The following is an 11659-nucleotide window of genomic DNA, read 5'->3' as shown; positions in this document are numbered from 1 at the left end:
CCCTCATCCTCGTATACCCTGTCCCCATCCCGTCACCGCATCCCCCCATGCCCTCGTCCCCCCTCCTCACATTCCCCGTATCCCTCGTCCTCGCATCCGCGTCCTCGCATTCCCCGTCCCCGAATCCCCCGTCTCCGTATCCCCCGTGCTCGCATCCCCCCATCCCCTCATTCCTGTTCCCTTATAACCCTGTCCCCTTATCCCCCTGTCCCCGTGTTCCCCGCCTCCGTATCCCTCTGTCCCCGCATCCCCGTCCCCATATTCCCCGTCCCCGGATCCCCAAGTCCACATAACCCCTGTCCCCGTGTCCTTTGTCCCTGTACCTGCCGTCCTGCATCCCCCATCCCCATATTCTCCCGTTCCCGTATCCCCGTCCCCCTATCCCCCTGCTCCCATATTCCCCATCCCCATATCTCCCCGTCCCTGCATCCCTATCCCCGAATTCCCCAGGTCCCCTGTCTCGCATCCCCCCCCACCACATTCCCGCATCCCTACATCTCCCCGTCCTTGTATCCCCTTTCCCCATATTCCCTGTCCCCGCTGGGAAAATCCAGGGATTCTCCCGGGAAAGCAGCTTGTTAAAAAACAGGGTGAGGGACTTGTAACATCTACAGAGAGTGCCAGGAGGAGGGGGAACAGCTTTAAACTAAAAGAAGGCAGGTTTGGATTAAATATTAGGAAGGGATTCTTCCCTGTGAGGGTGGGGAGGTGCTGGAACGGATTTCCCAGAGAAGCTGTGGCTGCCCCTGAGAATGTCAAAGGCCAGGCTGGAGCAACCTGGGACAGCAGTGGCTTTGGGGTTCCTTCCAACCCAAACCTTTGTGTGAGTCAGTGAATGGTTTGGCTCGAATGCAGGATCCAGCAGGCAAAGATGTACCAACAGACCATTTATTGCTATTCCCGGGATGATTTTAAATTCCTGAGCTGTGGGGACTGAAATCCCCTTTCCCAAGGTATGAGTGACACCAGTGGGATCATAAAGAGCTCAGCCAGCTGTGCCAGCCTGTTTATCAGTGCTGGAAAAGCCAGGCATGAGAAGAAAGAATCCAGCTCTTCTTTGTTTGAAAAGGCCAGTTTTCTGTAAAAACAGGAAAATACAACTCCAAACAACACCTCAATATTTGCCCATTTCCTAAAACTCTGTTGAGGACAGTTTAAACCCCAGTGTTCTGTGACAGCAGAGCTGACTTGAGTTTGTGTTCCTGTCAAATCTTCCAAGGGCAGAAGATGCAATTCCTTCTCCTAAAGATCAGATCCCATTCTGAATCTGGGCACTTATGTCCAAGGAACTTTTCCACGTGGGCTTCTCATTTTTGTTTTCTTGTACCCCAGGGATGTTTGCTTGTTGTCCCATAAATTGCAGGAACTTTGCCATGTGCATATTTTGTGAGATGCATTTATAGATGGGAGAAAGTTATAAAATGAGGTGAAGAGTTTTTAAATTGTAGAAATGAAGAACATAAAATGCTCTTAACAACAACAACAAAAAATTAAAATAAGGATGTTTTTATCAACATAGTTCCAGCTCCAAGTTTTGTTTCACCTGCAAATGTTAGAACTTAAGAGACAAAGATGATGGAAACTTGGAGAGCTCTTCAGACCATCCTCTGTCTAACCCATCCTGCATCACTGGGGACTTGCAGAGGAGCGAAGGACATTGAAAAAACTCTAAATGAAACCCCTCTGTAACTCCATAAACCCCCCCAGGTGTTCCCAGTGGGAATAGCTGCCCACTCAACATCCCCCAAGCCACGAGGTATCGGGGCTTTGGTTTTGCTGGAAGTACTTACAGGAAGTTTCTGCTCTGTCCAGTCCTCTGATTTCCCCAACTCCATCACAGAGTTATTTCCTTGACAGCTTAAATTATTCCATCAAACTTAGCTGAAATTGCTCAGAGAATTCAAAATATCTGGGGGAGGAGAGAGGCAGCAACTCCCCGTGTCACACACAACTCCCATCACATTAATCTTTTTCCCTTAGGAAATGAGCCTAAAAATAACCTGAATTTGATAATGAGTTTAGAAGGCCACAAAAGAAAGGCTACTCAGGGGATTAGTTGGAGATTCCCTACAGAAAGTGCTTTGCCCAGTGGCCTTGGCAAGGTGGAATCCCTGCCCTGTGAGGCTGCAGGAATGGGGACCCTCTTTTGGGGTCACCAGAGTTACAGAATCACAGGATCACTAAGGGTGGAAAAGCCCTCCAAGACCACTGAGCCCAACTGTTCCCCCAGCACTGCCAAGGCCACCCCTGTTCCCAAGTGCCACATCCCCATGGCTGTTAAATCCCTCCAGGGATGTGGGGACTCCACCCCTGCCCTGGGCAGCTGTGCCAGGGCTGGATAAGTCTTCCTATGAAGAAATTTTTCCTAATATCCAATTTAAACCAATTTATCCTGTGTGGGTGGGAGCCCAGGACAGGCAGAGGGAGAGAAGCAATGTGTTAGACGGCACCTTCCTCTCCTGTCGGTGTTCAGATGGATCAGACTCAAATCCCTGCAGATTCCAGGCCACCACCATTTGAGCAGCAGTTCAGCCTCTGAGATTCTCACACCAGTGCCTGGCTTGTCGCATGTGATGTGACACTGCTGCCTTCTCCACTGTCCCATCTCTGCTGCCTCACTGCTTTGTCCTCCAGATTGATGCCTTAAACTCTATATTATATAAAATTTTAGGGGTTCAAATTGGTGCAAGTATTTCCATGAGCTGCCATGGAAATCATCCAGGCCACTGCTGACGTGCCTTGAGGCAACGGGAAACGGAGTCTCCAGAGAAGGGGAAGATGTTTGGCACCGCAGAAGCATCAAGGGGGTCTGGAAACTCACGAGAAGTTGCCAAGAGGTTTTATAAACCAGCTTTTCCAAGTTCTTCCAGTGAAAAATGGAACGAGAATTTGGTCCCTCTCTGACTTCTGAAGACTTTTATCAACTGTAAGAGTGGAAGATGATTCATCCCCATCTCAAGAGAAGGCAGGACTGGGCTTACTGTGTGTTTGGTTTTGTCCACTCTGTGATTACACAGGGTCTGCTGATTGCAGGGAAGGCGCTGGCATCACTTCCTGGCTGGAATTCTCAGTTCTTCATGTTCTCTGAGCTTGGACACAATTCACTTCACCCCTAGTGCCTCCTCCTCCTCATCCACTGCCCAGAAGGTCCTGCCCACCCCCCAGTTGCCTTTGTTAAAACCCTGTGGTGCTGCTCCAAAACTCTTTGAAAGCTCTTTAAAGATGCATTTTTAAGGACTGAAGGGTGTAAACTGAAAATAAGACACAAATGCCTCCGTTGCCTGATAATAAATATAATAAATTGATTGTGAGCCCTGCTCTGAGGAGGAACATCTGCATCACGGGTCAAGGATGTTCCAGAGAACTGATGCTGCTACACCAGCTCCTTATCTAGAGGTATCAAGGCGAAACACATGTTGAGGGAGGAATATTTACCAGAGAGAAAAAATTCCCCTATTTTTTGCACTCAGAAGGGTTCAGAGGTTCAGATTCCTCTGTGCCACTGTCATGATTCCCCAACAAGGACTGAAAGGAGGAATCTTTCATCCCTAAACAAAGTGGAACCAGTCCTAAAAAGGCAGCAGAAACCCTGAGTGTGAGACTCCTATGGGGCACTGAATTATTTTTAACCCATTTGGGGCACTGCATTATTTTTTATACATTTAGGCCACTTCATTATTTTCATGTTTGGGGCACTGCATTATTCTTAATACATTTGGGGCACTGCATTATTTACACATTTGGGGCACTGCATTGTTTTAATAAGTTTGGGGCACTGCGTTATTTTTAAGACATTTGAGGCACTGCATTATTTTTGTAAGCTTGAGGCACTGAGTTATTTATAATTAATTTGGGGCACTGCACAGTTTTTATAACTTTGGGGCACTGCATGGTTTTTAATACATTCAAGGTCTTATGGCTGTCTTGTCATTAGTCAGAAAATCACCCTTTACACCATCTTTGTTCCTCCTGGTACTTCCAGCTCCCTCTCCCTCTTCCCTCTTCTGGCTCCCCTCTCTCCATCCTCCTTTACTCGTCCTCTGTGTGGGGTTTCCTTCAGTTCCCCTCCTGCCCCTCCCTCTCCGTGGGTTAATTAAAATCCCACCCTGGGTTTTTTGAGTGACAATATGAGGAGGTTGAAGGGGCTCTCACACCTGAGTTACTGACCCCAGGCAGGCTCCTGGATGCCCATAAATCAGCAGCAACCCCCGCCTCCTGAGACACATCAGTGCCTCTTCTGCTTCCCCTCTGTCCTCCAGCTGTGCCAGGAGGCACATCCCACATGGACACCTGAGGGTAACGGGAAGCGACGCTCCCTCCATCACATCTCTGCCCTCCCCTTGCTGTGCCTGGAGTAACCTGGAAGCTCCAGCTATTGCCAGATTCTAAAAAAAAATGGATAATCTGCTTCTGGCTGGCCAGGAGGAGCTCAGGTGGCTTTGCAGCTCCGGGGAGCAGCTGCACACGTCTGACCCCGGCTGGGGCGCTCCCTCCTGAGACCCCGGGCTGGCACTTCAATAATTTACTTATACATCTGATCTTTCCCATTTTTAGCAGCATCTGCCAACTCACACTACACTTGTTGTGCCCGTCGTGTGACAGATAGGTTTGGACAAGGAAGGGAAAAGGCTGTGCTTAATGGTACGCTTTAATTGGCTTTTCGTTCTGAAAGCTCAGACGGCTGTGCAGGGAAGCGCGGCTGGAAATCGGCAGCAGGGTGAGGGCAGATGCTGCAAACTCCTCCCAAAATGTGCGAATTGACGAGGATCCAGGTTTTGGTATGGTGACATCACTAGAGGAGGATTTTCCCGGCTCCTCTGACAAAACCAGTGTCGTCACCACTGATGTAAATAATGGAAATGCTGCACTGGAGACACTTACATCCTTGTGCAGTGTTTGCTGAGAGCAACCCAGAACATGCCATCGAGCTCATCTCACCACCTGGAAGCAGGAACTGGATGGCCTTAGAACTACTCATCCCTAAAGCAGAGATGTCCCACACAGCCCTTTCTTTGTGGGCACCTTCAAGCTGGTAAATTAAAATCCTGACATAGGACAAAGCAAGAACTGTCAGAGCAAAGCCCAGTGAGGAAAGATTCTGGAGCAGGTTTGGGAATATTTCACCCTCAGAGGGAAAGGGGGTTAGGAATGGTCTGGCCATGGCAGAAACGCCCCCCGAAAAGCAGCACTGAGCCTGTTGGACACAGGCAAACCAAACCCTCCCAATGCTTCTCTGCCTTGCACTCACTGTGATCACTTTGAAGGACTTTTTCCCCCCCAGGTGAATTCTCCAAACCAAATTCTGCCTCCAGGACAACCCACCCAGTCTGACCTTCTGCTGAAGCAGCTGCCATGGCCTTTGCCTTATCAAAAGTCACTCTCCTACAGGTCCTTGTGTCCTCTGCAAGAGCAAACATCCTGCCCTGGGGTTTCTAGGATGCAGATCATTTCCATAGTGAGCTGGAAACAGTCTGAGCTGTAAAACTCCCCAGGAACACTTCGGTTTTTATACCCAGAGGATTTATTTAGGTGCTCTTTAGTAAGACCCAAGCTTATATCATACAACAGAGGGGTGGGATAAGAAAACCTAAGGTCTAAATGGAAGTAGATGGCAGGTGGGGGGCAGAATCCTTTGTCAGCCTTGTGCAGGCAGTCTGTTCCTCAGGCTCTGCCAACGTGGTGCCCCGGGGTGAAGACGCCATCTGGCTTGGCAGAGCAGCCAGCCTGGGGATAGAGATGGTGCAGGCAGAGGGGGACAAGAGAATCTGTCACAGCAACAAACCCAGGGTACCCCAAAGCAGGCCCAGTGTGTGCCCTCTCCACACTTTCCCGCCAATGGAAGGGATCTCAATCTCACACGTTCCGTGTCTCCCAGCTCAGACAAGTTCCAAGTGCTGTATTAATGCTGCAGATGAAAGATTCCATGTGCCCTACATGGCATGAGGATGCTCTGCAGATCACCAGAGGACAGCAGGAGCATTTCCAGAAGAGCAGGAAGCTCCTTTCAACCTGAGGTGCACAGAAAACCAGAGGTGCACAGGGAATAGCTCACACGCTCTGGAAGGAAGGACCAAGCTGCTTTGAGAGACACATGGGAGCCCCTGAATAGCTTGGTGTGTGCTACAGGTCCTTGGAAATGGGACTGTGGCATCAAACTCCACAGCTTTGGTTGGTCTGTGTTGGAAAGACCAGGTCTCACATGCCAGGAACATGGGCTGGAAGTGTCCTCCAAGGTCATCCAGTGCTCTCACACCAAACCCATCGTACAAGCAATGTTCTGGATGTAACAAATTCTACCTAGAAAGTGGCCAAGAGCCTTCCCATCTTCATTCATTTCTTCCCCAAAAGGGCTGTCCATCCCTGGCACAGCTGCCCTGCCCCCATTCCTGAAGGGATTTAAAACCTGTGTGGATGTGGCACTTGGGGATGTGGGGCAGTGGTGGCCTTGGCAGGGCCGGGGAATGGTTTGACTCGATGGTCTCAGAGGGCTTTTGCAACCACAATGATTCTATGATCTCCAGCCTCAGTGGGTCCATGGCTTGTTCTTTTCACATCTCCTCATGCCACCACCACCCTTCAGCTTTGAGGTCTGGTCCCTTCTGCCCCTGGAACACGCGGGGCTGATGTGACAGTGGGTCAAAGGCAAGTCAGGACTGAGCTCCCTGAGCCACCTCCAGCCCTGGGCCAGCACAGACAAGAGCTCTAGGTGTGTTAGAAACCCTCAGGTTTATCTCCAACTCTCCTGGCTATGCAGAGGGGGGGACTCGCTGCATAGATGGGGGCATGAGACCATCAGTGTGACCTTGCCAGCCCTCGGGGTTGATTTTGGAAAGCTCAGTCTTATCCAAGCTCTGTGCCAAGGAAAATTGTTGGCCTGTTGTCCTGGTGCTGTGCCCGAGGTGCCTCAGGACTCTGAGCATCCTGGCTGTGCCAGTGCAGGCTGAGAGAAGAGTCTGCCTTGAGCTTGGCAGGGTGTTTGCAGCACAGCACCAACCTCTGCAGCTCAGCTGCTCAGATCTGACCCCACCTTGGCAAAGCTCTTCCTGCCAGGCTGTTTTGGAAGCCCAGAGCCCTGCTGGGGACTTGGAGGCTGCCAGGCAGGGACTGGCACAGGGACAGAGCTGTGGGAACTGCTGGGAGAATCAGGAGAGCTTTCTAAATAGACACTTCAGCCTTTAAAAGTTGCCAGGACAGAGGAAGGATCAAGAATCATACAGTCCTTGGATTGGAAGGGACTTTTAAGAATATCTTGTCCCAACCCCCTGCCACGGACACCTTCCACTTAGGGATGTGATTCACTCCCACAGTGAATGGGGTGCTGTACCAGTGCCAGCAGAAGCCACTGGGTTCAGAGCCTGCCCTGAGTGACAAAATGGCATTTTACATGTGCTTGACATTTCCAAGAGTGTTTGTCAACCACCGATCGATCATGAGGGACAGGAACTGATTAGAGGCTCTCAAGGAGTTGCTTTTAAGCAGAAAATCTGTTCCTGGCTGATACCCTGCCAGCTCCTTTGAAGTTCAGCCTGGCCTTCAGATCTGATCCTGCCTAACTCCTCCATGTCCTACCAGGAGGGTTTGGAAGTGGGGAAAGGAATAATTTTTGGGGGGAATGTGTTACGACTTCACTCCCTCTGTTTTCCCCTGGCCCAGGAGGAGCCTTGGACAAGTGCACAGGGAACGTGGATTTCAGCAGTGTTCTTGGTCATGAGGGATGCAAAGACCCTGTGGCTTTCATGGCTTTCCTTCTCCAACAGCTCCAACAGCAAGCTTGGGTTTGTCCCTGGATGAGTCTTGGCTGAGGATCTGCAGCATCTCCTCCAGGCAGGTTGTTCTCTCTTCTTTCTCCCAAGTAAAAAGTGACAGGACAAGAGGAAACAGACCCAGATTGTGCCACAGAAGGGTTAGGTTGGATATTAGGGAAAATTCCTTTGTGGAAAGGTCTGTCCAGCCCTGGCACAGGCTGGAGACCCCATCCCTGGAGGGATTTAAAAGCTGTGTGGATGTGGCACTTGGGACATGGGTTAGTGGTGGTCTTGGCAGTGCTGGGAAATGGTTGGATCTAGAGCCATCATTCCAATCTATACACAGAGTCAGGGAGCAAAACCAGCTGAATTGCAGCTGATCATTTCCTCTGTGGTTCCCAGCTGACAGTAAAACTCAGTTTTTACAGTCCCAGTTTAGTCTGTGTCACAATTCTCTCCCTCTCCCCCTCCTAGACATAATTTAATTCAATAATCTGATTATCTGCACAATCTATCAGCAAAAGAAATCTTAATAGCTGACTCAGTGTACTGAATTAATGGATATTTATTAGTATTCATTACATTCATCACCATCTCACAGGGCTGGAAGTATGGAAACGTGGCGGGGGGAAAAGTGACAACCCTCTTTCCAGTTTAGGACTCCTGTTGAATCAAACCTTTATCTCATCCCAAGTGTGTCATACAAAGCACCTGTGAATTTCACCTGCTGTGAAATTCAGGTGGGGACACACACACACACACACACACACACACACACGCATGCACACAGACAGAGGACCATAAATGGCTTGAGAGAGGCTTGCAGTGAGTTTTGGGGTCAGCTGGGACCACAAGTGCCTGACATGTCTGTGCTGTGCAGGCTCTTCAGCAGAGGCACTACCAGGAAAAGCTTTTACAAACATGTTTTACTGTTGGTTTCCATTTTGGTTCTGAAGTGGTTCCTACGTCTGAGGTCACTTGTTACCACCAACCCCAGAACTGCAGGTCAAGGTGCCAAGGTTGAGGTTTTTTCTCTATATTATTCTTTATCACCCTTTAAAAATTATTCTCCCAGTGCCTCAGAGCCAAAGACAGAAGAAAACCCCAAACCTACCAACCCTTGCTGTGCTTCAACCCCTGGGCAATGCTTCGTCCTAGGGGTGGCTGGAGTAATTTCCAGCATGAAGTGTTTGGTGCAACACAGGCTCTTGAAATCCAGACTATTTATACAATCCCTCAAAATCAGGGGAAAGGGTACATTTAATGTAACTCTGACACAGAGTTCCCTGTGGCACAGCAGCACTGCTCTGTGGCTGTGAGGAAATAAATAATGCTGGTTGGATGGGGATAAATGCTATCCAAAGTGGCCTTGGAGGTGGCTGAGCCCTGCTAGTGTTTTCCAGGCTGTAGATCCCAGGGAGCTGTCTTGTCTGGAATCAGCTTCTTCTGCTGATCTTAGCAGTGTTTTACTTTTAGGCAGCTCCTGGTTTAGGGGTTGGGATGAGCAGGGAGCAGGGTCTGGGCCTGATGGTAATGTTTTGTTCACTGTCCTGTTTGGGAATGCTTCTTACCTCTGGAATGAGTGTCTACTGAAACATCCCAAGGAGTGAGCTGGGACTTATCATGGAATCACAGAATGATTTGGACTGGGAGGGACCTTAAAGCTCATCCAGTGCCACCCCCTGCTATGGGCAGGGACACCTTCCACTAGCCCAGGTGGCTCCAAGCCCCATCCAACCTGGCCTTGGACACTTCCAGGGATCCAGGGGCAGCCACAGCTTCTCTGGGCAACCTGTGCCAGGGCCTCACCCCCTTCACTGTTAAAAAAGTCCTCCTAATATCCAATTTAAACCTAGTTTCTTTCAGTTTAAGACCATCCCCCTTGACCCTCCCTACAAGAACCCAGAGACTCATCTTGCTCCGGCCCAACCTCTGTTGGAATTCACCCTTTTCCCACCCAAAGCTCAGCTTACCCCTCTTCTTAACATGCCACTTCAGAGCCGCTTTACAAGTGGATTTAACTAGAGTTGAAAACGCCCAACACTGCAAAAGTGAAAGCATTTATTCCCTGGCTTCTCCTGTTTCCATAGAGAGCACAGTGCCAGCAGTGGTTGTGACCTCACTTTGCTCCTGGTCTCGCTCCTGACTCACCCTGCTCGGGGAGCTCTTGTCTCCTCTCACCCACCTCAAAGTTGCATTCACCTTCCTCACAAACACAGAACCATGGAATGGTTTGGGTTGGAAGAACCCTTTAAAGGCCGTCCAGTCCCACCCCCTGCCATGTGCAGGGACACCTCCCACTATCCCAGGTTGCTCAGACCACCACCAAGTCCTGCTGTTTGCACTGAGGCAGAAGATAAGATGTTTTGGAGTTTTTCCTCCCCAAAAACATGAGACTTTCCCAGCCTTCATTCTTTGAGGTGAACCAGGCCTGGCACTGACCTTTACCTGGCTCTTCCCCAGAGGTGTGACTCCTTGTCCCATCCAAGGGACCACGGGGGGCAGGTGCTGCTCTGGAGTGGTCCCTCCACTCCCAGCTTCATCCAGATGTCCCTCAAAACTGCTGTTCCAACAGAAGGGCTTTGGTGTCCACAACTCAATATTGGAAAACTCCGAGGCACCTCCGAAAATGGCCTGGGGCTGCAGGATTCTCCCTCTCCTCCTCTCTCATCCTTTACTCTTCATTACCTCTCCCCTCACACAGCTCATCCCTTGCTGCCAATAAAGGCACCACATCCCACCCACAGCTGTGCCCATGGCAGTGACTGGATTTAGCAAGGACACAGGAGCCACCCTGGCACAGATAGACACAGTTTGTTGCCCTCTGGCCGTGCCCAGTTCTGGTACCAGTGAACAGCAAGCCAGCCCCTGTCAGAGCTGGATGTTCCATGGAGGAAACGTAGAATTTTTCATGTGCCTGGTGAGCAATGAAGCTCATTTTCCCCTTAAGTAGGTTTAAAGTGGATGTTGTTTTTCTATGCAAAAAGAGGGATGCCTTGGCTGGGAAACACCTTGGGTGGTGTCTGGGGTGCCTGCAGCAGCCCCTGCATGTCTGTGTGAGAGGAGAAACAGGAAAATGCAGGAGGAATGGCAAGGGGGTTGGCAAAAAGGAGCTGGCAGGGAAGCACTTGTGTAGGACCTCCATGTCCTGCAGGTGCAGAACATCCCTGAGATCCCACAACTCACCCCAGAGCTGCTGTTGGCACTCATGTGGCCTCAGGTAAATATTGAGAGTGTTCAAACAATGCAAGGGGGGAAGGTGGGAGCCTGAAAATGCTTTTGGTGCCAGAGAACAACATGGGGAGCCTGTGGGAGAAGGGCCCATGGCAGCTGTGCCACATGGAGGGCTGAATCTCAGGATATGCTGAGTTGGAAGGGACCCACGAGGATCATCCAGTCCAACCCTCAGCCCTGCACAGGCCCAGCCCCAAGAGTCACCTCCTGTGCCCCAGAGGATCAGCCAAAGCCTCCTGCACCTCTGGCAGCCTTGGGGCTGTGCCCACTGCCCTGGGGAGCCTGTTCAGTGCCAACCACCCTCTGGGGGAAGAGCCTTTCCCTGAGATCCAGCCTGAGCCTGCCCTGACACAGCTCCAGCCATTCCCTGGGGGCTGTCCCTGCTCCCCCCAGAGCAGAGCTCAGTCCTGCCCCTCCTCTGCCCCTGCCCAGGCAGTTGGAACTGCAGGGAGGTCTCCCCTCAGTCTCCTCTCAGACTCAATGACCCTTTTGGGTCCCTTCCAACTCAGGCTATTCCATGATTCCATGACTAGGGCAGGTGTTCCCATCTCTGCAGCTGCAGGGTTGGCAGTTGGATGTGCAGTTTCACTTCAAAAGGGTTGTTGCAGAGCAGGATGGTGGCATCTCCCCTGTGCACAGCCCTGGGCTCTGGGTGGGCACCCAGACACCCCTTCAGGGCA

This window comes from Empidonax traillii, unplaced genomic scaffold (assembly GCF_003031625.1).
Source record: "Empidonax traillii isolate 1590-97213 ecotype Southwest subspecies unplaced genomic scaffold, ASM303162v1 scaffold902:size247835, whole genome shotgun sequence".
NCBI lineage: Eukaryota > Metazoa > Chordata > Aves > Passeriformes > Tyrannidae > Empidonax > Empidonax traillii.
Note: the sequence above shows the minus strand (reverse complement) of the source record.